Source organism: Hoplias malabaricus, chromosome 2, assembly GCF_029633855.1.
Source record: "Hoplias malabaricus isolate fHopMal1 chromosome 2, fHopMal1.hap1, whole genome shotgun sequence".
NCBI classification, from domain to species: domain Eukaryota; kingdom Metazoa; phylum Chordata; class Actinopteri; order Characiformes; family Erythrinidae; genus Hoplias; species Hoplias malabaricus.
The window spans coordinates 9,762,936-9,788,945 of record NC_089801.1 but is presented as its reverse complement, the minus strand read 5'-3'; the positions used below and the strand labels follow the sequence as shown (position 1 = coordinate 9,788,945).

At 41.5% G+C, this 26,010-nt stretch overlaps 1 protein-coding gene across 1 annotated transcript in view; it reads left to right on the top strand.

The window, feature by feature from the left end:
- LOC136674798 (neurexin-1a-like) overlaps positions 1-26,010 on the top strand; it is a 353,645-nt gene that overhangs the window by 50,875 nt on the left and 276,760 nt on the right.

Sequence of the window (26,010 nt, the reverse complement as noted above, 5' to 3'; positions counted from 1 at the left end):
GCCCCCCCATTTATCAGCACAAGACCAGATTGAATTTGGACAAATAAAGCACTGGACTTTGGACAGGGCAAAGTCAGATGGACACGGCCCCGTCTCCAAGCCTCTGGCTCCGGCCCTGTCGTTATTCAATTGTGCATCACTGCTGTCTTTTAGTGACGTTGAGTTTATTAGCCATCTATTGACAGAGATGGATAACCGCCTGTTAATGGGGCTTGTGAGCTTGTAATTCATGACCTTGACCTACATTGTCCACCTACAGAGCCCTTGGCTTGGCAGCTTAGCTTACATCACAGTATGTAGCTCATAGCCTAGAGCCTCAGAGCTGTTTGTGTGTTATGGTAGGTGTGGGGTGAAGTGAAATGACAATACATCACTGCTGTTAAAAAAAACATTAATTGTTTTATTATCAGGTTTCTTCATAGTTTGGACGCAGTTGTGGTCCTTTACGTTGTGTGTTTGTTTCAGGATGAATCAGCCGTTAGAAAGCCTCCAAGCATTGTTCCAAGTGAAGTTAGGAAAAGTGAGATTACTTTCTCCATGACACAAGTAAATGCTGCTTCTTATAGTATAATAAATTTGAGTTGTGCAGGCTAGTGCACAACATATTTACATACTCCACCATAGCTACCTCCCAACTGCACACTAAATACAAATTCCAACTTGTTTTTGATTATGTAAAGAGTGTGTAAAAGGCAAGTACACACACAAATCCACAGTGAATACTCCAGGGTGTATTCCCGCCTTGCGCAACGTGATTCCAGGTAGGCTCTGGACCCCCCGCGACCCTGAATTGGATAAGCGGTTACAGATAATGAATGAATGAATGAATGAATGAATGAACTATTGTCCCACAATCCAGATGGGAGCTTCTCACATCTGGACAATTATGGCTCTACCTATGTGCCCTACTGACTATACAGTGAACTTCTACTACACTCAGACAGTGCATTAAATATGGTAACCCCACCCATTGCACTATTTTAGTGTAGAAACCATTATTTTATGACCTACACTGTGCACTACGCACAGTCTGAGCCTTTGAAATAAATAAGTAAATAAATTAAATATATGAAATGGTCGGACAGCGTCGCAGCTGCAGCATGTTATGACGTGCATTGCCAAATCTATTTTGTGTACTAGCCTGCCAAACTAACACCTTTAAAAATTGGTAAATAGTGTATAATATATAGTATTTATTTTATTGTTTTATAAAGAAAAAGCACACACACAAACCTGTGGAAAGTTTCAAATACTCACCCACTCATTTACACTGGAAGGTACAACGCAGCCAGTCAGAACTGTTATTTCCTTTTTTATTAGCAGCACAGTAATAAAAACATCCTGTTTATTTGATTTTAAAAGAGAGAAGTGGGGAAAATGTACTCAAACTTCTGCACTTCCAGACATAAGAGCTCTTTCGTTTTTGTTCCCCTTTGGCGTATATGTCGATCATTACCATATTAAAAATTGACTGTTGCTAAGTATGCCTTGTAAGAATGAAAAGCATGACATTTGTATTCATACTTCATAATCAAAATTTGATAGTATTAAGTGCATAGTTGGGATGCACCCAGAGTATTTCAATTACTACTCCAGCCAAACATGACTCTGTGGTCAGAAAGTGACCATAGATGAAGGTCCGGTTTATGACTCAAATTGCGCATCAACAGATGGACTCCTGTCGGTGGCCAGTGAGCTGAACTCTAATCGATAAGGAGCAACTTGACGCTCAGCAGAGGCAAGGCAGGTTTTCTACAGGGAAGAAGCGTTTTGGTCCACCGTTGTGTACACACCTCCACTGTTTGTAAATATCACCAGGGGTCAATAAAGCTCTCCGTCAGTATCAGGTAGGGGGCAATAAGTCCTAAATTCAGACCCAAGACCCCAGAGCACAAGGCAATAAAAAGATACTGCTCGTAAGGCTGACTTCCACAGCGCTGGCCAAGAATACACCTCCCCCGCTGTGCCCCAACTTCCAGTGTAATCTTGATCTGCTCTCTTGTTAGCTGTGAAATACACCCAATTTACCATACAACACAGCACAGAAATGTGAAGCATGCTGGCTAGGCAGAGTTATTTCTGACCTGCGAGGTCAGTGTAGCCTCGCCAAAGTCCCTTCCAGTCACTTTAGATAACTTTCCTAACGGCGAAACAATAATGGCATGCTGTAACTTTGACTGCGTCTTTGCAAATAAGACATAATTAGCTGCTTGCACTCATTTCTTTGCAAGGTCATTATGAGGCTACTCAGTGAATCATGAAATTGTGGTTTAGTCTTCATTGTTGCTGTACTGCTTTAAACATAGCCTTAGAACTGCACTGCTATTACTGTTCTGAAGCAAAGCCAAGCAGTGGTATACAAAGGTAAGAGACCACCAGGTCCATGGGTTCTGCTTTCCACAGTCCAACAACACAATGGTGGGTGGACTGACTGTGTATCAGTATCTAGAGGTGTGAGTGTGCTGAGTGTGTAAAGCCCTGTGATGGACTGCAAACACCTTGTCCTGGGTGTTTTCTCAGCTTGCGCCCAATGATTCCTGGTAGACTCTGGACTTGCCGAGACACTGAAGACTGACTCCCTCAAATTATCACTGTGCATCCAACAATAAAGGCAGCATAGAGCTTCTTTTTATATAGGGATAGGACACACCATAGCAGAGAGCTTCAAATTAACACAATCATAACAGGCCTGTTGATGGCTCGTACGAATATTTATATAAAAGTTATAAGTCAAGCTTTTCATGGTGTCTCATCCCTTTGTGCCTTAGTTAAGAGCCAACAATTGAGTAAGGAAGGGTTTCTCTCCATGTTTCACTCTTTTATTAACTCCCAGAGGCGTTTTGACAATCAGCTCAGCCTCAAGGTTAAACGTAAAGAGCCCGAGACCCATTGCATGCCATCAAACTAAATGATATTCATCAGTAATGGTCTATTCAAGAAAGCGGGCTGGCCATATTTAAACTCGAATCACACTCTCGCAGACACGGATGACGGAAAGCACACATTTAGATTAGGGACCTCGAGTCGGTGAATGGTTGATGACTACAGCCAAGCCTTTTCTCACTTAAGACTAACCAGCTTGCGTACAATTTAAAGTGAGGAATGTGCATGTTGCCACAGATAAGAAGGGTGAATGTAAAATACGGTGAATGCTTTCGGATGGGTTGCTACAGTAGGCTAGCGGTGTAGACTAGAGGTCTACTGACCTTTCCAAGGACAACCGATAGGACTGAAGTAATCTATCAATTGGTATATCAGGACCAATCATGGCTGATTGGGTCCAGTTCTGTCCAAACTGCTTTTGCCTACTCACAACTGAATTTATATTGATTTGAATAGGTCCAGTTGTCTGAAGGAAATGTTCAAAGGTACCGAGATAGTTTTAATGAACTTAGAATGATTCACAGTTCAGTTCAATAAGATATTTGTCTCATTCCAGCCCCCACTACATTGACTTGCACTCTTGCACTCTTCACTGGGGTCTGGAAACTATGCAAAATCACTAGGCGCAAAGCAGGATTAGACCCTGGACAGGTCACCCGTCCATCACAGGACATCACATCACAGGACAAATGTTGTTGGACTGTGGAAAGAACCTGAAGCACCAAGAACAAACTCATGAAGACACTGGGATAACACCCCAAACTAAGGTGAGAATTGACTCACCGGACCCTGGAGCTATGTGCCAGTGACACTAGCTGTAACATTCCCATGTTATTAAGGTCTCTGCCATATATACTTGTTGTATGTACAAATACTTGAAAAATCCTTAAAATATTTGTTAAGAAGAATGAAAACTCTACCAGTCAGACGCCCATGAGAAAACCCTTCAATCTGTATAGGTACAAAAATGTCCTTGACTGGAAATTGGTGCCCCCTTTTGGTGACGATTTATCCTGCTAAATGCGAGTGTGTGAGTTTCAGGCCAGTTTCCTGGTGTGCCTCCTGGCTATGAAACAGCAAAATGACAATATTAATTTGAGATCTCTGACTTTGTGAAGTGTTGTCTTCAAAAAGCAGCACCGAATATATAATATAAAATCATGCCACGTTCAGATGCTGTACATCTAGACCTGTGCTGGTCTCTGCAGATTCAGTTCAGGGCCGGTGAGTAAACTCCACTTCAGCTGGTGTTGTCAGGGTATCCTTGGATGGCTGCAGCTGTCAGGCTGTCTGGAGATTTATGTTTGACTTATTGACTCAGATCGATTGTTTTGAAAGCTTCCCAGGGCCAAGTGTAATACGAGCAGCATGAAGAACAAGCGGCTCATGATAATTAGTTTAATAGGTAAAATGACGCTATAGGGATTAGAAGATTCACAGTGCTGTGCAAAAGTCTGAGACCGCACTGCATTTAATTCATTTGCAATCATTTTGAGGAGATGTTTTGGAAAAAGTTAGATGTAAGATAATCTTGCATAAGGGAAGACGATGGGGAGGAAATCAGGACAAACAATGGACCACCAACCCCAGACACCAAATTAACAAGTATGAGGACTGTGAGTAGCAGAAAGTGTACTCAACTTTAAAAAAAAAAAAAATCAAAGGCAAGGACCTCTTTGAAAAAAAATGCACACATATAAATCCTGATCTGACATCTAGCATTTAATCTGGAGCCTTTCTTATCTAAGACTATTTTTAAATCCCAGTCTGGGTTTGAATCCCAGTTGGTGCCATGCGCCATCCATGCCTGGAGGAATCAGTTTCTTGCTGTTTTCCAAGTTGATGTCATTTCTTTGAGTGTTTTTTTTTTCTTTTTGAAAGAGGAACAATATAGATATTGGCCCAATAAAATAAAGAAATAAATAAGGACTCTTGTTATGGCTTGGCTGTTTTTCAGCCTCAAGGCTTTATTGATTGGCGCCGACCAGACAGCAGTAGTACAGCAGTGTGATAGAGCTAGGATCCACCTCTTGATGCAAGAGAATTGGTTAAGACAAGCCCAGTACCACTGCACCGTTTAGTGTTTTTTCTGCTCCACTGAACCCGAATGGACTCATCAGCTAATTATCAAGCCCCACATGAGGTAAATCAGGTGACTTCAGCTCAAGAAAACAAGAAACTGTGCAACTGCAGTGGGCTCATTTAAAGGTGCAGTTACTCACTTTTCCTATCAAAAAGTAGTAAACAATGTCTAGCAATGTTGTACTTTTGTTATTTTTTTTTCCCTGTAACGTGTAGAAGCAAAATGCTCCATAGAGTGGGTTCCCCAGAAAGTGTCAGCCATGTTTAAATAGATTGAATACAGAACCTCTGACACCTCCAGGCCACTCATTGTCAGTGAAATGGCTGTTTCATGACATTAAGAGTGTAATGTTAATTTTGTACATGAGTTGGAGCAATCAGAAACAAACATATATCCATTTTCTTGTGACATCACTATCATAAACGCACACATGTAATTAAATTACCATAATTGAAAATGCATTTACAATACTAGTCTAGATTGTTGCAAGTATATTTTCCCTAAACTGTACAGCCATACTTGCTAGGATAGTGTGTGTGTGCATGCTCATACTCGACTGCCTTGTCTCATTTCTCTTGCATTCTCCAGATGTCCTATGAAAGTGCTGTTCTAGCCCTCCCAGGGCTGAGGAATTGGAGACACTCTGCCTAGTTGCTTACTGCAAGGAAAAGCCTTATACGTGACCAAAAATAGACCCTGGTACGCATTCTGTCAAAATACTCCTCAGCATAACTGTCTCCCACCCTTCTACCGCCTCTGGAGAAGATTCTGAAAGAAAGTTATCAAGAAAATGCTTAAACACTCTTGACGACAACATGTTTTTTTAATCGCCAGAAGTTTCCTTGATGGACTTTGACCTCGTCTAGTCAAAGCAGACATATCTCACTGTGACGTTTTGATGGAAAATACATCCTCACTTAGCTCTTACCTTAAGATTGTACCATGTTTACTGACATTTCATGTTAGAACCCTAGCAAAAGGACATGCTAGCAGGCTAAAAGAGCCTTCAGACTTATAAATGTGAGCCATCTGTTTAAAATTGCAGCAGTGTACACGTTGACGCTTGAATGTTCTCACTGGCAGATCAAATATTTATGGTATTAAGAATTTAAGGCCATGTATAGCGAGGATGGATACGCCTTAAACACGTCAGAGTGATGCTAGGGAGAGCTCACAGTAAAGGAGAACACATGCTGAATTTGGCTTAACAGCCTTTAAACACAACAGCATACAGAGCCAAATCATCTGATTAGATGCTGCAAAATGTTTACAGATTTTACCTTGAAGTTATGCATCTAGATTGAACCTGCTCCATGATTTTAGCTTGCTAATGTGTGTGACATCACTACCTTGAAATATAATAATGCAGGGTTTTAACTGGATTTCTTTGTTAGACAGTAATGCTAATGTCTTGCGGGCATTATCATGAATTCACTAGAACGTAGCTAAAGTTTCAGACCATGCTAATTCCTGATATGTTTTGCTTTCTAATGAGTGTGATAGCACTACTATAAAAGTGTTTTCCATATGGTTTTGTTTCATGATACCAGAAGACATCTGCTGCCAATATTTTGCTAGCCTTTTTTTCTTCTTTTATTTTCTGCTGGCAAATGAGCATCATACAACTTTTAACGATGGTTTCCTGATGGTTACACTAACCTTAGCTTCTCTGTTTAGCAATTAGCTACTGCTAATGTTTTGCTAATTTTGCCATGCATTTGCCAGACCCTAGTTCAAATTTCAGAACATGTTTAAGCTCTGTTTGGTGTTTGCATTTGTTAATTTGTGTGATACCACTGCTATGAAAGATGTTTATCATGTATGCAGTTTGTGACCTGAAGAATTGTAAGACTATTATTTAGCTAACATTGCCATGCATCCGTAACAGATAAGGCTTTATGACATGCTAATTGCCTGTGTGTTTTGCTCATTAGTGAGTGTGATACCCCTGCCATGAAAGATGTTTTGTCTTCTGAAGCCTCTTGGAGAGTTACACATCCATAAGAGGTTTCTGATCACATTTTGTCATGCATTTTTAGCCTAGATAAAGTATCAGAAAATAGAAGTTCCATGACTGATATGTTTTTCTTGTTTTGAGTGTAATAGCACAGCTGTGGAAGTTTGTTCCTTGACAGTTCTACAAACTGAAGTCTAACTTTGGTTTTTCTAACATTCCCATGTATTTGCTATATTCTAGCTAAAGTTTCCACTGTGTTTGTGCAACTTCAGTACTCGCTAATAGACTTAATTCATATGAAAGGCGTCCCCCATGTGGCTGGGCTAAATCACGTGATGTCTTCTAACCCTACTGTTCAATTCTCTGTATAATTAACGGACAGCATTCAGAGATTTTGCCATGCATAAAAATATTAAAACACGTCTAACACATCTGCAGCTTCTGAGTCAAATAATAAAAACTATGGCTTTGGAGAACAATGCATACCATCCCACAGAGAATCATCCCAGAAGAAATTTTCCATTTACATATTTCCACAAAATATATTAATTCCAGGAAACAAATTAGCCAAACAATTACCCATGTAGTGAGGGTAGAATAATGGCAGACTGCTAAGTATAGGGCTGTATTTTTGCATCGTGCACTGTAATTACTTGCTTGAATTATGCGTTTCAAATAATTACCATTCTCACTGTCAAGTTTCTGTGGCCTTAAACTCAATGGACTGGTTTTCAAGACTCATTAAATTTGGAGAATTGTACTGAACCTAACTTTTAAACATGTCAGTGGTAAATGCCCACTGCTTGCTAAGCTGACCACAACTTTTAGGGCTTTGCTCGGTGCATTTTGAATGACTGTTTAAACGTCCATGTGGATTAGCTTGTTTTAAAAGTTTGGAAACTGTTACACGAGTGCCCTGCCAAGTATTTTAGAGCAAGATCTAGTCTAGATTTGATTTGTGTATTGTGAATTATGTATCAAGCAAAATGATATTATGTTAGCAATTTGCTTTCTGTAGCTGTGTTTTTGTCGAAGCACTGGTTTGTGTTTTTAATGTATTTATCTTATTGCACTTTCTGGTCAAAGTAGGAGGTTCTAACAAAACCAGACTCTGTGACAGTAGACAAGTTCAGGACTATTTAGTTTGTCCTAGTGGAATATTTACAGTGGCTTCTCAAAGAAAAATTCATTATTGCATGATGCATCTCTCTCTCTCTCTCTCTCTCTCTCTCTCTCTCTCTCTCTCTCTCTCTCTCTCATATAAATATCTCCCAGGTCTTTAAAGTGAAGTACATAATGTGTAGTTTCTATGCACAAAATACCAGTTTCTATGCACCCATTCACTCCCTACCAATAAGAAAGCAGTGATAGTTTTCATTAGTGTTTATTCTCTCTCTCTCTCTCTCTCTCTCTCTCTCTCTCTCTCTCTCTCTTCCTGAAGAGTGGGAGGTGTTTATCTAGGGCAGAGTCCCTCTCTGGGTCTGAGACAGCACCATATTCCCCCGACTGCTTCGCTCTGGATAAAGACCTTTTGTGCACAGAGCACTATCTACCAGCTCAGCGAACAAACGCTAGCTTTTAAAGTGTGTGTTCAAGGGAGTCCGGAGCTCTGTGTGGCCGAGAAAATACCTGCTGACCCAACAGGGGCAGATATCAGTGAGCAGCACACACAGGCATAATACAGTACCATAGCAAGGGTCTGGAGGCTGGCTCGTTGAGATGCAAATTGGGGGAACCTTCAAATTTGACTATATCAGTGTCAGTCAAGCGCCTGCGTTTATGGCTCTCGCCATCAATCAGAGTCATTAGACCAAGTCTGATAGACATCCTTTGGGAACTCGAGGAGCCTGAAATTGAGAGTATTACGGGAATAAATTTGAACTATTTTGCAAGCAGGCTCTTATTTAAATCAGTGCTTCTGCTTATTCTTTTTTTTTATAAATTTACATTTGTGTCTTTAAGCAGAGGCACTTATCCACAGTTTTAACCATGTGACACATGGTTTTTTGCCCAATTGTGGTATCTGATCTCAGTCAGTCAAATGCAGTTTTACTCATGGTTATTCCATCCCTAGTTCCTGTCTCAAGGACTGTAAGATGCATCCTAGGAAGTACAGTAATACAGATAATAATTAGCTGAAAGAATGAGGTGTATCTTCATACGCCTGCATCAAAACGCTCAATGGTGAGGAGAAGACCTAAAGATATCTTGTGTTTTCAGTAGTGATTTTGCTTACTGTGGATTATTTATGATGTTTTCCCTGCATTTTTGCCTTTCCAGTAGCTCTGGATTACAGAAAGAGAGATGTCCGGACAATTATGGGAAGTGAACCAGGAAAGTAATAATCTCTGCATGAATAATACATCAGCTTAATAGGTTTTGAGAGGTGGGAGGGGTCTCCTATGTGTATTATCACTAGGAAGGTCTTTGAGCCAACATCCCAAGCAGCGGTGTCACATGTACGGCCTTTAGAGTCAAGGAACCAAAAAGGGATACACGCAAATTACTCTGAAATTGTTCTATATTGTGGTTATCTTGCTTTTTAACCACTTTCTTTTTACGTTAAGAAGAAATGAACTGTTAGAAACAGGTAGCCATGGCAAAAAAAAAAGTGCTTCCATTAATATACAGCTACAGTACCCTGGATAATATTGAGAGAAATATCTATTTAATTTCCAGTCGCAACCAACATTATGTACACGGTATTCCTTTTTTTCAGAGCTATTTTGGAGGATTGAAAGAGAATATACTTACTGAAGGAACAGGAAGGTCAAAGGAGAACAAGAGAAATGTTATTATTGGAGTATCATTACTGAAAAAAGAAATAATAGAAACAAGCTGCTGTTCTTGGTGTAATCAACATAGTTGAATGTGTTTTCAGTTGTTAATTGGATTGTGAGAAACGGACAATACAACCAAGTTCTGAGACGGAAATGTAGAGTTTGCGCAGTCTGACCACTATTGGACATATGGGCTCAATGAGATGTAGATATTTTTATTTTTATTTCTTTCCCCGTGTGGCCTAAATGGAAGGGTCTGTTCACTTGATACACTGCTCACCGTGAAGGGTACGCCTTCAGAAATGGAGTGCTTTAATGGTTTGGTTCCACTGGGAACACCATTCTCTCATTCATCATACTGACATTGTAGAAGGGTGACTTGTTTGTTCACAATTAGCATGCGATTTGAGGTCAGAATCATTACACACTTTCCGGAAAGTGTGTCAAGTTCTTAAGTGGTTTCAGATTAGCTTGGGTATGTGCTTTCTTAGATGGTGTTGGAACATTGCTTTGTGGATTTGGAGGCATGTTGCCACAAGATAGCCATGTTTGCTGATCAGCACTGGGTCCGTAAGTGTGTGTTGGAGTTTGATCACTCCAGAAAAAGCTGTTCTCCTGCTCCACAGCCTAGTGCTGTGGGATTCTATACCCCTCCAGCCGACACTTGACATTGAGCATGGTGACTTTAGACTCAAGTGAATCTAGACTTGATTTGTGCTCTTCAAGTCCAAAACTGTGGTCATTCCTGGAGCTCGGTGTCATTGACCTTGCCAAAAAACACCTCTTTTTCAGAAGTGCCCAATGCTTGTAGCCCTTCTGAATGGTCATCTAAGGGATTTTGGAGGGGTTTTAGCCTCTTCTGTTTGGAGTGACCCTACATAAAATGGTGTCACTCCTTTTGAAGGGCTCTTAGATGCTGCAGTGACTCTGGCCTCTCCAGGGAATTGCTGAGAGAAATAAAAAAAAGAAAGAAATAACAAAAAAGAAAAACGAAGCGATCCATGGACCCTAGCTTCAGCCGTCCAATCCCATTGGGCGGTCACGCACATTTTGCCGACCATTTCTTAACGCGCTAATTAATTCTAAGTAATATGCAGAGGTCGTGCCATTTAATTGGCAGCTGAAGTGCAATAATATTTCTCTGATTAGCAAGCACAAGTGCCGGCCTGGAACTGGACAGTCCTCTGAGCTGTGAGACTGTTGAATAATTTACACTGAGTAGCCCCCATCCTCCCTCAACCCAAATATCCATCTCCCCTCTCTCCTACTATACATGCAATCAACCATGTGACTGATATGACTGTATCAGACTGTACTAGAAAATACAATTCATGAATGTTGAAAATACAAAAATGTTGAAGCACAGTGTACTGACTGAAATAAGCTTATCCTCACTGCTAGTGATGGGCAAGCAGGGTGGGCCACTTCATCATGGCGGCGTGTGATTGATTTGATGCCTTTGACTGGCAGGCCTCAAGCCTCTTATCTCAAAGACATGCGAGGCCTTTCAACACGGGCGAGATTACAGCACTTTGAGCTCAGGTTGGCGGCCGCCAGGGGTCCAAGCACTTTTGGCCGTGCGGTAATGAATCCACCCGGCATCTGAAAAGAAGAAAGCCCACTGCCTGGCCATGAACACAAATGCTAATTAGCCTCTTTGATGCTTGTTACAATCAATGAGAGAAGAACAGAACTCTCTCACCTGACAGGTCAGGAGCTTTTTGTCTTTTATCGATAAATACACAGCTAATTTGACTACGTGGCAGTGTTACCCCGACACATACAGCCCTGGCATATTTAGTTAGCAGTTCTTCTGCCATTTTAGTGTTTTCAAAGATGGTAAATACAGCGTGTGAGTGACTGGGTGAGTGTGTGTTCACAGATTTGTGTTTGTTTATATGAAATGTCAGAATGATGTTCGAGCAACAGCCTCACAGCTTAGAACAAGTTTAGGGTTAAGATTAGCTGTAGCTTTAGTGCTACTTAGCTACAGTTATCATTATGTCTATGGAAAGTCTTGACATGTACAGTACAGAGAGACTGAGTGAGTGTGGGAGGCAGGCAGGGTCCACTTTTCTTCTTTCTTAGCCCCAGATGTGTTCTGTTTACCCTAGCCCCGCCCACTTGTTATGCAGTTCACCTGCTTGTTGATTTGTAACACTGTCCAGATGTTCTTTCTTGTCTATTTCCTTTAACTGTCAGTACCTTTTATTTAGGGAACATAATTGTACCATGTTCTGAATCAAGATTAGTCTGTATATGCCATGAAGTATTAACGAAAATTAGGTGCAATTTTTATTATTATTATTATTTTTTATAAAATGAGTCTTGCGTCTCCAGGACCACTGAAATGAGGGGCAAAATCGAGAAATATATCAATATATAGGGGGCGGCACCAGTTAGTGTTGCAGTCACACAGCTCCAGGGACCTGGAGGTTGTGGGTTCAAGTCCCGCTCTGGGTGACTGTCTGTGTGGAGTTTGGTGTGTTCTCTCTGTGTCCGTGTGGGTTTCCTCCGGGTGACTGTCTGTGTGGAGTTTGGTGTGTTCTCTCTGTGTCCGTGTGGGTATCCTCCAGGTGCTCCGGTTTCCTCCCACAGCCCAAAAACACAAGTTTTTGGTGTGTTTTGGTGGATTGGTGACTCAAAAGTGTCCTGTGAATGTGTGAGTGTGTGTGTTGCCCTGTGAAGGACTGGCACCCCCTCCAGGGTGTATTCCCGCCTTGCATGCCTGAACTCAATAAGCGGTTACAGATAATGAATGAATAAATATTAATATATAATCATTGAATCATCATGCTCTTCTGAGATCAATGCTTATGTCAGTTTGAGAAACAGGGTTGCCAGGTCTTTGCTGCATCCTGTGTGGGTGTAGACACATTTCCATGTGTGGTCTCACAGCCGTGTGGGGGTTAGTGTATGTGTGTTGAGGGAAACATATGGAGTCAAGGCTGGAAGAGAGTAACTCGGTAGTCCTCAAAGACCTCAAGGTGGGGGAATTGGGTCATTAATGAAGTGGCTCATTAATAAAAGCCCTGGGGGGAATTTAATAGCCCCTGAGGGAGGTGTACCGTGGGTTTCGGCCCCATTGGAACTTGCGAAAATGACAGAACAAAAGACTTGCGCTCTGTGACTCCGGACCCTCTGCCAAGGTTTAGAAATACGGCAACAGTTTGACTGTGATTAGCCAACAACTAGCCAATCAATCACTGCTTCTGAGCATTTACACGGCAGTGCAGAGGAAACTCAGAGGCAGCTTCTTAATGGAGTGAGGGGACGGCACGGCTCTGGAACGTCAGAACTTGGGCTTCTACACAACAGGTTCAAAAGTGTGTGGACAAGGACAAGGTTCTTGGGAAGGTGTCCTTTGCAAGAGTAGCTTCTTCACATCGCTAAATTTCTGTGTGATTTTTATGTAGTCATGCAGACAGGAAGGGTCACAGAGGTCATGCCAACTCATCCCAGGTCAGTCAAAAATTTTTGCATGCCCACATACAGGTCTAACAGGAGCCTACATGGTTCATTGGAGCAATGCAAGACAGGAAACCCATTGAGTTCTGTAATGGACCATTTCGGTAAATGGAAATTTAGAGTTTAAAGAGCCTTCATAGCATTTGAAGAACATCCACATAATTAAAGTTTATCAACCTAGTTAGGAGCCTTCCACCTTAAAAAGCTTCTTCACAAGTTCTTTGTGTTTAAGAACATCTGCATAATCAAAATGTTAATCTACATAAGTCTTCCACCTTAAATTATTTACATTTGGTTCCACTTTGGTTAATGACATTTTAGTGTGGACAACCTTTGTAGAGATAAAAGGCCTCCACATAATAAAAAACCTAACCCAAAGAGCTTTCCACCTTAAAAAGGTGACTCCAAGGTTTCTTTTTACATTTAGTTCCTTGAAGAGCCATGTGGGTGAATGAGGTTTTAGATCATAAACAGCCTCTACAGAGTTGAAAGTCTTACACCTATTAATATAAATAACAGCCTTTTACCTTAATATGATGGCTCTTCTGTGGTTCTTTAGTCCTTTAAGGAACCATTTTGCTGTCTGTGATTCATAATAAAATGAATCTAAATAAGAAGCTTCCACCTTAAAAAAGGCTCTTCACTTTTGGTTCCTTAAAGAGAGCCATTTTTACTGTAGATAACATTTGTAAATATGATCAACTCCATAATAATAATATCCACATAATAAAAATGTCAGCCTGTCAAATGTGTTAAATCATAGCCTTCCACCTTAAAAACAGGTGCTTCTTTAAGGGTTCCTTAATAATAATAATATTAGCCTTTCACCTTAAAAAAGGTGTTACTTCCTTATGGTTCTGCTGTGGCATTGTGCAGAGCTCAGACAGCTTTATCTGTACCGAAAGTACCCCACCTGCCGCGAAAGGTTCTTTAAAGTACATTTGAAGCACCACAGTCTTTGCAGGAAGGGTTCTGTTGAGCAACTGAGTAATAACACACCTTCAGCTTTATTCGTGCTGTTCTGCAGCTTTCTGAAGCAGGATTCATAGGCAATGATCAATATCAGATGTGTGTGGAAGTCTTGGAGAAGGGAAGGATCTCTCCACCCAGAACAGGCAGCTTTGAAGCCCATGTGTTTTCCCCAAATTGGTCAAAAGACCAACGGCCCTCAAAAAAGCGATGGCAGTGTCAGTCTCATGGACATGTCTATATATATATTTTTTTCTCTTCGTGCTGGGGCTGTTAAATCTGTAATGGTTTTCATTCCTGAAGTGTGCTGAGGGGCTATTTTACAGATCTGTATCGCTGTATGGATTAGGCTGTTTGCATCAGCCTGCATCTTTCTCCCCGTTTAAAGGGATTTTTCTATGAAGCTCTTTTTGAAATCAGACGAGCCCAAAGTTCCCAACTATTCTCCATCCAGAGATCTTAATTACAGCACTAGAGACTAGAGAAGAGCGGCAGTATCTCTCTCTCTCTCTCTCTCTCTCTCTCTCTCTCTCTCTCTGTATAAACACTATAGTAACAAAATAGAACAAAGTGAGAAGTGAGGAGGATTTTTTTCCTTCCTTCTCCACACGAGTGATTTTACACATCCTCCACTCACATGCAACTGGAATAATGACTTGTCAGCGATCCCCAATTAGCACTCTCCTCACTCCAGATTTAAAAAGCACACACACTTGCACATGGGTGTTTTTAAGCTAGAGAGAAGTGTGCTGTATTAATATAGATGGATACACAACTCTAGACCACGCTGTGGAAGTATAAAGCGGCAGTAGAAGGCCTCAGGCGCTGATGACAGGTCTGTAAAAATCCACCCTGCCCTGAAAACAACAACAACAATAAAAATAACCCTGCACTTTTGGTGAGATGTGAACCGTGCAGCGGTATGCATCTTATGCATTGGGTTGTCATAGAAACAGCCCTCGAACCAGTGACCCAAATCGATTTGACTGAGAAAAATCATGGCATTGTTGTGCCATAGTCACTAACTATGTAGGTGTGTATATATCTACAGGCTACACCATCCAGAGAACGGAGGAGGATAACGCAAGGCATTTTGCAGTACCACCTTAGGCACACAGAGGGCGATATGTCCAAGAGTTGGCGGACACAGTTTATAGCTATTATTATATAGCTTCAGCGCTAATAAATCCAGGTGTTCAGTTGTACACAGCTTTATTATCTCTATAGAGTCATTATACCAAATCCCCATCTCAGGCTAGAGGTGTGTAAATCTCCCCAGGATGGAAGTGCCACTATGAAGGGGTGGAACTAGCCTAGCTAATGTTGTCTTCGCTGAATACAGGTAAATCCTCACAGCAGTTATCTAAAACAATCCCTGTAGAGGAGGCAGTGTTACTAAATTGCTGCATCTTTTACCAGCATACTGTGTTGGTACATATCAAGGTGGTTTGAAGATGTAGCAGTCACTTGTAGATGGAAGGGAAAAGCTCATGAATCGCTCGTGATTTGAAAAGATACTCATGGCCTCATGTTCCCATCTCTAATTAGCATACATATCAAAACTGTTAAAGCCCCTCGGTCACAGCTGTGGCAACGCAGCACACGAAGCTCTCTGATATTCTCCTGGTGTCTGTGTCTGAATGGCATCAGATGTGTCTCATGAGTCGTGCACATTTTAAATAGTGTAGAACAGGTCTGGAGTGTGGTGGAAGCTTCAGTCCTGCTTCACCCTTTTCATCGACGTGAAGGAGTTTTCTGTGATGTGATCTCAGTACTTCAGGTGAAATTTAAACCAGTCCTGCACCCAGCCTTGGACTTCAAGGGACTTTAACTAATCACTGGTTTACTCAGTTATTCCATAAACAAGATGGCTGCTGATATACGTGTGAAGCTGGAGGCAGCAATGTGCTGTCAGAAGTTTGTTTGGTCTGGTTGTTTGGATCAATGTTGTTGAAAGATGACAGTTTATCCAAGTACCAGACTGTGGTGTTCTGGCTGAGTTTGTCTCTGTTATTATAATTTTTTTGGAGATGTATCGCCTCTGTTTACTGTATGATTATTTAGATGGCTTCAATCTCTGTTTATCTGCCTGTGTACCAACCTTGTTGTGTTTTGAATGAATTATTTTTATTTCCATCTTTGTTCTTTGATTTTGGACTTTCCTGTTTTGGTTGTTTGAATCTAGTTTCTCGTCTGTCGCCTGTTAATAATTGAGCCTTGATCATTGCTACTCCAGGCTCAGCACTGCAGAATCTGTGCTATGTAACTTGTGTAGGAGGGTAGGATACCACCCCAACTCTTCCTCCCCCTCCCACTTGATTTCAGGACAGTACTATACATGTGAATTACACTTTGCAAATTTACTGGCAGCCCAGGAGCAAATACACCAAATACACCTATTACTTATTATTATTATTATTATTTTCAAGCCAGAGAGTTAATAGCAAATCTGTACCATGATGTTTGAATATCTTCATCACATGTTATGAGTTTAATGATGAGTCGTTAAGTAACCAATACATATTCACTCACACAGAAAGTCTCTCCATATTTAATAAGTTTATTCCATTTGTTTTAGTTACATTTTATTTATATTTATTTTACAACTGGTGTTGTCACAATGCAGATTTACAGAATTCCAGTTCCTAACCCCAAGGGAGCTGATGTGAGAGTGGCAAGGGAAAAGAGCAAAACAAACAAAGAGCCGTATGAATGAGGGATTGACACTGAATATGTGTAAATTAGGTTTTGGGCTGGACCCAGAGGGCGGCATTGAGTCAATCCATCTCGCCCTAGAGAGACAGCTGTGTGTGAGTGAGAGAATACAGCAAACACACTGCTGGAATAACATCATCTCTGTCAGGGGACCAGGTGCAGTGGGTATAAGACAAACCTTTTAGGCCCCTCTTGTGGGATCTAATTTATAATGATGCCATCCTAGGGTCGGTCAAGTGCATATTAACCCTTTCGTTTTGAACCTTTGGCAGATGCTATTTAATAATGCTCCCTAGACATTACAGAAGAGTTTGAACATTAGAAACCTTGGATTGTTGTTGCCATATATTAATTTTCTTAGAATTGCTTCTTACTCTGAACTCAGTGTAGGAACCTGGGAGATTTGACGGAAGGCGTAGATATTGCTGAGGTGCATGCGGTGTGGTTTGGTCCAGTCTCAAATCCGCGATGTACTGTACCACAGGACGCCTGCTATATCTGGTTCCACAGATTGCTTAGTTGTGCCAAGTTTGCTGAGCTGTAAAATATGAGTGCGACTTGAAGCAATGCCCATCACTGACTAGTTAAACATAAAAGAGTCTGGAGACAAAAAACAGCCTCCATTATGATGTCACTATAGAAAGTTGCAGACTTCTGGGAAACAACAAAGGAAGCTCTGATTGGTCAGCTGCTGGGGTACAAGTTGTACAAGTGGTCAGCTAGTCCAGCTGGAAAAGCCTAGTGATTTTTTTTATGTGGTTCTAGCTGCCTTCTAATCATAGTATTTCAGTTTCTTCATTTTTTTATGACAAATTTATTGCAGCCTCTTGTCTGTGTTTCTTCAAATAAAACCAAGTAGTGAACAAAAGGCAAATCAGACCTTGAAGCTCCTCCATACTTGCTACTTTTTTGTGTTTGCTCTTTACATTAATGTTGCATGGGAAATCACATCATCAAAACAACATCCACATTCTCCACCCACTTTCAAAGTACTATAATGTGATGGGAAATGGACACAGGTACAGGAAGAGTGTGCCATTATGGTCTTACTTAAAAATCACAATATGCTGATACAGGAGTTCAGACATGGCATTATATTTGTATCCCTAAGTCTTAGGGCTTTGTTGATTGGGTCCAGGCCTAGAGACCTCAGCCAATATGGTGCTCTGGTTGCCTTGTTCATTCTAATTGGTGAGTGGAATAGAACCCAGAGGAGTTTATCCAGAGCGGTCATGCTTTATTTATAATTCACTTATTTGCATCACCACCAGCCAATTTGTAGTACTAGGATCTCTGTAGTAGTGAAAGTGCCTGAGCCGCAGGATCCAGGATCTTCTCGCCAATGTTCCGAAGGGATTTCCACCTACTCTGTACATACAGATTTCTGAAAGTCTACCCCACATCAGTCCCAGTGTGTCTCGCTGAGCATGGGTGAATTAATCACATAGAAAGGATGTGGGGAGACCCTAGAGACCCCTTGCACCAGCTTTTTTATTTCTACAACTGTCTGTCAGTAGTTAGGAGCGAAAGGGTCCCTCAGGACACTGGCGAGAGTTCCCCAGGGCCATGCAGCTACGTAGCTGGACTTGCTCATGTTTAGATCTGCTGCTGGTAGCAAGGCAACTTGGGGGAAGAAAAAAGAAAATACAGAAAAATATATATGTGAAAAAGCTCTTGCGTGTTTTTGAGTTCGTACTAGATGGTAGCATGCTATTTGATTTTGTCCTGCTTTCCTGTTTCCTCAAAGAGATTTACCAGGGCCTGAAATCTGTGTTGTGTTTTAGATTCTGAGCGAGGGGTGGCTCCTAAGGAATTATTAAAAATTACTAAAGCAATGGATGTGTAGCGGTCTTACATTTCTCAAGCAGGGGGTGCTACGCTTGTGTATCATTTGGAGAGAAGAAACAACCACATGTGTTTCCGTATTGTGCATTAAGGCACCTGCTCATACAAAGTTTCGTTTGAAATCAAGGGTCTGAATAAGGAATATGCCCCACTCTGCAAAAGTACCAGCTTCTACTTTGTACTCTTCTGAGGTGGCTTAACACTTGATGTTTTCTGTGGGGATATAATTGCAATCATCCAAAATAAAACATTGTGTTTAATGTCCAAAAACACATTGGTAGGCGAAATGGCTACTCAAAATGTTTCCATAGGTGTGAGTTAATGTGTCACCCTGTGAAGGACTGGTGCCCCCTCCGGTGTGCGATCCCACCTTGCGCCCAGGGATTCCGGGTAGTCTCAAGACCCACCACGACCCTTAACTGGATAAGCGGTTACAGGGAATGAATGAATGAAGGTGCTGATGTTGGATGATTAGAACTGGATTGCAGATGGCATCCAAACTCATCAATAAAAGTATAGGGCTGTGCTTCATCACTAGAGAACAGTTTAATAAATTTGACTTGACTGAGACTGGGATATTGGCTGAAATATTGACCGGATGGGTGTTGAAGCTGAAACTGAACACGAAACATTTGTATAGCACTTTTCTACAACTTGATGGTGTCACAGAGCATTACTACAGAAATTGAGAATTAAAACAAAATTAAATGAATAGCTCCAGGTGAGCAAGCCAAAGACGACAGTGGCGAGGAAAAACAAACCTGAGCAATCGCATGTGAGCAGTGGGACCACAGCACCAGCATCTCAGTTTACAACAATTCCCTGACAGTGAACTCCTGGATCTAAAGCCTTTATCTAAGGGGAAAGGTTAATTACTATAAGCTACACTAAACAAGTAAGTTTTCAGCCTATACTTAAAGACTTAGGCTGTGTAAGATTATTCAAGACTTTATAGGAAAAGCTCATCCCCTGCTGAAGTCTTCTGAATTCTTGTCACTATTAGAAAGTCCTGTCACCTAAGTGGACGTGATGGTTTGAACACTGTCAGAAAATTTGTCACAGTGGTGGTACATTTTGCTGTTTCTGTAGTGGTACCCTCACTGGTTTTTCACTGGACCCATATTTGTACTTTTAATTAGGGAACATAATTGTACCTCATTCTATTTTAATTGTATATTTAATATATACTGCTATTAAAATTGTGTTGATTTCATAGACCACATTTCATCTCCAGGTCTTGTATTATGGGTATTTTTTTTGACATAGTTCTATTATGAAAACTTACAAATGTTCCAAAACATGTATGTACCTTTTGGGAACACAACTGGACTTTTAAACACTACCTTTAAAGGTACATTTACAAAGTTTGTACCTTTAGTGACAATAATGTACCTGTGCTGCACTTTTTTTCCTGAGTGTGTAGGAAAAAAATATTTTGCAAGTATTCAGGTGCTAGACCGTGAAGGGCTTTGTATGTCAGTAAAATAATTTTATAATCAGTATGAAATTTAATTGGAAGCCAGTGGAACTCTGATAGAACTGGGCTGATATAATCACCTTTTCTGGTTTTAGTTAGGCCCCAGGATGCAGCATTCTGAACTAGCTGAAGTTTACTTAGGTCTTTGCTGGAAGATGCTGACAACAGCATATTACAAGAATCTAACATGGAAGTAATAAAAGTATGCACTAATTTTTCTGTGTCATTAAGGGCTAGGGCATTTCTTTATTTAGCAATATTTCGAAGATGAAGAAAAGCTGTCCTAGTAATGTTACATATGTATTTATCAAATTATAGATCTTGATCGATTATGACGGCAAGATCTCCTTGTAGCTGTAGCTTGTAATTGCAATAAGTCCTTGTATCTTTAATGTGAAGAAGGTACTGGGGCATATCTGTTGCAGTTTGTTTTAGCCTCTGTCCTCTCAACCAGTGGCCAGTTTCTGAAGACAAATCCATTGATAGACTATTTGAGTACCAGATTAGTGATGGTTTGCGAATGTTAATATCTGATGTGGTCCTCTGGTCAGAAAATAACCAATGAATAGGATGAAGAGTCGCTGTATCCCTATATAGTGGACCCCATGAAATTTCTACTGAGTAAGTAATTATGATTTATGTAGTAATACAGTATGTAATCAACTACTGGAATTTGACAATCTGCTTAAACCATCCTTTTTCTACAACATTTGTAGTTTTCTAACAAAGCCAAATGCCTTGCAAAGCATCTGGCAAATAGTAACCAGCATTAATAGAAGCTGAGATATCTAGCTCAGCCATTAGGCATATGCTCCCGGGTAGTCAATGTATTCAACCCCTCTGCTTGATTCTTTTTTGGCTCTGGCTGCACAAGCTTGTCATGAAAGAACGTGTGGAATGAGCATGATGCAATAGCACTACAAACGACGCCTCTGTAACATCTCAGCCAAGTAAGGCTCAGGGAACCTGGGAGCAAATCAGTAGGCGAGAGACAGATTTGCAATTGTGCATGAGACGCGTCCCTTTCTTCCCCCTCGTCATTACCATGGAGCTAATCAGTCCATCCATCCCCAGCCCGGCTCCTCTTTAGATAGCGTCGATGCAAGTCGGTCTCGTGAAGAAAAAAATTAAATAAATAAAAGCTCAGCCGGCCGAGGGAAGAGCTGACCTTGTTATATCCAGCTGCCTGTCAACAGTATCACAGGCAAGAGGACTCTCTTGGAATTAATGCCTCTGCTAACAACCGCCTGCCGGAGAAGGGAAAAGAAGGGAAGTGAATGCCTGAAGCAGAATGGTTTAACTCTTCAAATTCCAAATGCTAGTTACTCAGGCTGCTTTTCAGTTCCTCAATGACATAGATGCCGGTTTGTGACATTCCCTGACCAGTTGACATGTTGATTTTCTGAGGCAACAAGGGTATGATGTGTGAGCCAGGTCTGATTTGGTCCCACAGTTAGTTTTTGAGGTACAGAAGGTAGTGTCACTGTCCCACAGCTCCAGGGTCCTGGGGTTGGGGTTTAATCCTAAGTTTGGTGTCTTCTCCCTGTCTGTGTAGGTTTCCAACCGGTGCTTCAGTTTCCCCCCACAGTCCAAAAACACATTGGCAGGTGGAATGTCTGTGTGAAGTTACTGAGTAACTGGGTGAATGTGTGATGCTGTTTGGTGTCCAGGATCTGTTTCCTGCTTCTTGGCATCAAGTGACTTGGGGTAGCTTCAGGATCCAGATCAACTCTAAACACGATGAAGTAGTTGTAGAAGATGAATGAGTAAAATCAATGCAAGTTTTAGACTGTGAACTGTCAAAGATAAAAAAAAAATCCCCAATAAAAGGTCCCTAAGGCTAAATCGCAGTCGCAGTCACACAGCTCCAGGGGAGCTCCAGGGGCCTGGAGGTTTTGGGTTCGATTCCCGCTCCAGGTGACTGTCTGTGAGGAGTTTCCTCCGGGTGCTCCGGTTTCCTCCCACAGTCCAAAAACGCACGTTGGTAGGTGGATTGGTGACTCAAAAGTGTCCGTAGGTGTGAGTGAATGTGTGTGTCTGTGTTGTCCTGTGAAGGACTGGTGCCCCCTCCAGGGTGTATTCCTGCCTTGCGCCCAATGATTCCAGGTAGGTTCTGGACCCACCGCGACCCTGAACTGGATAAGCGCTTACAGATAATGAATGAATGAATGCATTGCATCTCCCATGGTTATGCCATGTGCTGTGGTTGGGCAACAGCTACATTTCAGACTAACACACCTGGCTGTGATACTGGATTGTAATAATGCTCATAATATTGTGACTTTAGCCTGGTACCTCCAACAGGAAACTACAGGTAAACTTCCAGTATTTTATTTTGACTACATTTCGAACACGACTTTGTCAACTTTTGATGGAACCGCTGCTTTCAGTGACTAATCAGCTTGACGTCAAGAAGCGAAACCCTTGTCTCATACACCCCACATCTCTCCCTTTGTTTTCCCTTCTGTTTTCTTCCTCCTCCTCTTCGAATTTTTCCTCCCAGTGTCAGTCGCACCTTGTCAGCCAGAGTTTATTGGCCTTTGGTGTTTGGCATAACGAGCCACGGCACAAGGCGCTCGTGGGCTCGGGGCCTTGTCCTCTGTCGGAGGCGCCTGAGGAGTGGTGTCATATTGATGTACAAGTCACCCACACTCATCCCCCCGAGAGAGAGAGAGAGAGAGAGAGGGAGAGCAAGCAAGCAGTCAAGCATCCTGCACCTCATTTCCAGACCAGCTAAAAAAAAAAAAAAAAACACCCTCTTTCTCGCCTCCTGTTCTCTCTACTCCGTCCACACAAACCAAGTCCATTTTCTCACCTGAGCACTACCGCCTGCAGTGGTGGTCATGCACCAAAAGACAGAGGACAGAGAGAAAAACACACTTAGTACATAAAGTCGTATCAAACCTCATTGTTCTATAAAACACATGCTATCATTTGCATTCCTTTATCCACTCTTTTAGACTAACTAACCTCATTTGTTGGCTTCGTAAGTGGACACAGGACACTGTTGGTCTGAAATGTTTGGTTGGTGGACTATTCTCAGTCCAGCAGAGACACTGAGAGCTTTAAAAACTCCAGCAGCACTGATGTGTCTGATCCACTCATACAGGTACAACACACAATAACACACCACCATGACGTCAGTGGCACTGCAGCATTGAGAACGATCCACCACCCAAATCATTACTGCTCTTTGGTTGTTCTGAGCATCGAAAGACTTTTGTATGTTCACTGGAGCTTGTTTTAAAGTTATGACTGATTGTGTATGTTGACTGTTTTATCCTCAGGGACGACAAGACCTCCATTACTTTCTCTATTAAAATCTGTAGTACTTGGATAAAGTCATTTTAGCTCATGGGGAGCGGCCAAATGTCTCCTTAGCATCAAAATGTTCATGCGTTCTACCATGCTGGGCACATTTGGGCTCACAAAGTGCTCAACACACACACACACACACACACGATGGAGTAACTGAGGTTATGTTTGCGTCCTCATGGCCCAGGTGCACGGAGCATAAACAACTCATCTGTGTGAGAGATGTCCAGAGGGAGAGCCCTGTGAAGGTAAAGCCCTCATTAAAGGCCTTTGCTGGACATCTCTCTTTTTTTTAATGAGTTTACTTGTCCATCTCTATCTACACACTCTCCTCTCCTGATACTTTCCATTTCTCATACATTGCCAGAAGCAAGATTTTATCATTCTATAAAATTGAGCAACACAGCTATTGATTATTATCTGTTTAACCCCCACAAGACCACCATATTTGTGTTGGTTTGATTTGGGGAGGCTCACTCTCAGCGGTGACACTGCAGTGACACTGACATGCTGGTGCGTTAGTGCATGTTAAGTTGGTACGAGTGGATCAGACACGGCAGTGCTACTGGAGGTTTTATACGTTGTGTCCACTCATATCCACTCTATTAGACACACCTACCTCATTGGTCCACTTTTTAGATTTAAAGTCAGAGACAGTAGCTTGTGTTGGTCGTCCTGTAGTCCCTTTGTCAGTGGTATTGATTGTCCATAACCAAGCTGTTAAGAATGTCCTGTGTGAAAAGAGAGAAGTGGGTTTAAATTGTGCTTCCACAAAAACACACCCACATAAAACAAAGTAGTGTGTGTTAGCAAGTATTGAAGTAACCCCTGACATTAAACTTTACAAATTGTTTTCCTGCCACTACCTGTCTCTTGGACAATTTATGGGCCAGACTTTCCTGTTCAGTAGCCTTATGTATGTCTTCAACATGAGCTTATTATGTAGTAAGTGTGTTTTTACTGAAGGGATTGTAGCAAAATATCCCTCTTCATAATTTAATACAGCTAGCAGATATCTTACCTATCCCCATCCAGAACCATTGTAAGCCTCATAAATCTGATGCTGTGCCTCTATTATAGGAGCATGCCAATGGGGGGTCTATCCCACTGTGACGACAAGAAGAAACACTCACTGCAAATGGACATGACACGCACATGGCTACGAGACGAGAACAAAAGAGAAAACAAAGGCACAACAAATAGAATCGGCGAGGAGACGAGTGAAAACATCCGTGACATCTGCTCCAGCTGATCAGAGTGTGAATAGGAATCAGACAGAGAGATCAGACAGACGAGCTATCAGACTCCGAGCTAGTGTTTATCACTGGAGTGGCAGGAACATAAACTGCCTCTCTGACTGGCAAACTGCTGCTGATAGTTTGCTGAAGAACCTTCTTCTCCTTCAAAATAATTGTGATGTGATGTAGAACAAATGCCCTGTTGTTGCAACTGTGGGCTCAGCACTGCAGGAATTGCACTGTGTATCTTCTGGAGGTGGACAGGAAACCACACCTTCCCCCTCTCTCTTGACTTTAGTGAATAACTATACAACTATAATAATACCTAATCTTTAAGTGCTGGTCATGTTTGGACATGGGTATTTATAAAGTGTTTTCAGACATAATCACTGATCATAGCATTATAATAGCTTACAATGCTAATTTTAGCATTAGTCACTATCTGCTAACACTTAAGGCTATAACTAACAGGGCTAATTTAGCAACGGTTTTCTTGCTATTGTAAAGCTCTAGGGTTTCAAATTGCGAGAGTTATTTTTTCATGGCACATCCAGTTCATTTTAGGTTGCATCAGTTAAAACATTATATAAATGAGATATTTTGAAGCCTATAGTTTAGAAAACGAAATCCAGTAATGCAGAGCCTTAATGAGCATGTTTTAGCCGTGAGCAGCAAAATGCATGAGTAAACATTCTTCTGGGCTTCTGCTCTAGTCCTTCATTAGTGGTCATTTTCTGACCACATGGGGGTCTCTGTTTTTAATTATGTATGACACGAGATGGGATGCAGTGTGGAACTGAAGACATATAAGTTAGATGTTGCTAATAACATGGCCAATGAATGTAAACATAAAGGAGCTGTTTTTAATAAAGCTTTGAGTGGAAGTAGTACATGGGTGTTTCTAATAAAATGGGGGTGGGGGTTAGTTGGAGTTTAGGAATGGTGTTTCTAATAAAGTAACCAGAGGGTGGAAAGTGAAAGTGGACATTTCTAATAAAATGACCAGTGAGTTCATGTAAAAGGTGGGTGTTTCTAATAAAGTGGCCAGTTTGTGGCTGTGTGAGTACTTGTGTATGGACCCTGAGAACAGCTGCTGTTGAACAGTGGTTGACCTTTAGTATGCTAAGCCCAAATGACAGTCATCTTTGTGTAGTCAGCGTTATTGATTTCCATGCATTATTGCGAGTGGGTGATAACAACAGGACTAGCTGCCTTGCTGCTGTAGAACAGGGGGTCATGAAGAAATGCCCTCTTATGTAAGGTGTCTCAGACTCTCCCCT